At 37.9% G+C, this 1,965-nt stretch overlaps 1 long non-coding RNA gene across 1 annotated transcript; it reads left to right on the forward strand.

Annotated features, from left to right (window-relative positions):
• Positions 1-210: 210 nt before the first annotated feature.
• LOC141621390 (uncharacterized) lies at positions 211-682 on the forward strand. The gene is made up of 3 exons (XR_012532284.1): positions 211-286; positions 397-510; positions 601-682. It is a non-coding gene; the product is annotated as an uncharacterized LOC141621390 (long non-coding RNA).
• Positions 683-1,965: the final 1,283 nt, after the last annotated feature.

The following is a 1,965-nucleotide window of genomic DNA, read 5'->3' on the forward strand; positions in this document are numbered from 1 at the left end:
CCACCGGCAAACAAGTGTCCCACCATCAGTCAGGAACAATGGGATCTTTTCAAAGAGATGAGAACAACTGAGAAGTTTCAGGTTAAATATCCTCGCCTTTTAACGATTTACCTATCATTTTTTTAATTAATGAGTCCTTTATATAATCTTTTTATTATCTCATCTACTTGCGCTTTTATATAATTATTTGAAGGCCGTTAGCAGAAGAAATCGTGCTAACATTTCATGCAAGAAGGAGAAATGGTATGGTTCTCGAGGCGGTTACAGAAAGATAGAAGAGAACCTCGTAAGTAGCATGCATTATTCCCCAGCCTGTGAGACTTTATTTTTCTAATCACACTTGGACTTGCATTGATACACATTTACATGTATAAATGTTACCATGTTAATGTGTAGGTGGCAAAGGGAGTGACCAACTTGGATCGGCATGTAACTTATAAAGAAGGGCACACGCCTAAAGGATCCCGGTCGTCGCGTGACAAATATGATGAGGAAGTGTTGGCCAACATAGTAATAAGCATTATTTTATTAAGACGAGTTCATTACTAACTTTATTATGTTAGTCACAAATATAATTGAAGTTTATTTAATATATTATAGGACAACGTATTGAAAGAGGTAGAAGAAGGGAAATTCACTCCCAGTGGTCGTAATGACGTTCTTGCTAGAGCGATCGGCCGACCTGAACATCCAGGTCGTTTGAGGGGCGTCCCGTTACAGGTTGGAGTAACGAAATATTATGGGACAACTTCCCCGATAAAGAAGAAAAAGAAGACTCAGTCTGAGAAGGCTGACATGGTACCATTTATTCTATTATTTTCATTTAAGTTCAACTCACATGTTATTGTTGGGATAAACATTGCTGAAACATTACATTCTTGGCACGCAGCTTCAGTTAATGGCATCCGTACTACTAAAGTTGAATGCTGGAGGCAAGCTTTCCGAAGAAGAAGTGAAGATGATGGAGGATGTCATTTACAAAGGGGGTAATAAGGTACAACAGATTGGTCAAGAGGCCGCTACTACCTTGGCAATACATGAGAATGAAGTATCGGTCAACGAGATTCAGAAAGATCAGGTACCTAATGCTTCTGAAGTTGTAACAACTAAAGCCGATCAGGTACCTAATACTTCCTTATTTTTCTTTTCTTTTTTTTTTGGGTAAGATCGGGGGTGTGTTCCCTGCCAGCTCTAATGCTATAACTTCTGACATCGTGCCATTGGTTAATTTTATTAGGTAAATAATGGGTCTGAAAAGGAGATGCAACTTGAGAAGACGGCTGATGGAAAACAGCATACATCCCCTTCAAGTCAGTTCCCTGTTTTCAGTAAGGTATGCATACATGAAGTGTTTAATTAGTTAAATTTATATGAATTCTATTAAATTTTGGGATATAATAATGTATGTGTATATTGTTCAGGCCGTAAACAAGAGGGTAGTTATTCTTGCTGACCCTAAATTCGAAAATCCAAATGTGCGTGTTGGTCGGGGTCTCGTAGAAATGCACACCAAATCAGCAGCGGTAACTGTAGTAGTTCATGGCGAAAAACTTTTGCCGAATCATAGAAAAGTAGAGATAACTACAGTCTTTCCAGGCGATGAAAACTTTCAACCGCTCGACCAGTTCTGACGACATTACCATTTCGGGAGATGCGGTTGGGAGTTTCATCCAATGGCTCGAAACTCACATCTACTTGCTCGGTTGTCTCCGCCTCAAAGTTCAAAGCAAGTTGGGGTTAGAGGAAATACCTTTATATATATGTTACATTTTTAATTGTTGAATGTTTTTATATGTTAAATTTATATGTTATTTTTTTTGTAGGGAACAAAAAAGCCGGCTTTGGCGGATAAGCCTAATGTCTGGGGACTTGATGAGGTATTTAATTAACTTCTCCATTTTTATGAAAACCTCCCTTTAATTTATTTATTTTTTTCTGTATTTCTAAAAAGCATGGAAATTTTTT

The sequence above is a fragment of the Silene latifolia genome, chromosome X (genome assembly GCF_048544455.1).
Source record: "Silene latifolia isolate original U9 population chromosome X, ASM4854445v1, whole genome shotgun sequence".
NCBI lineage: Eukaryota > Viridiplantae > Streptophyta > Magnoliopsida > Caryophyllales > Caryophyllaceae > Silene > Silene latifolia.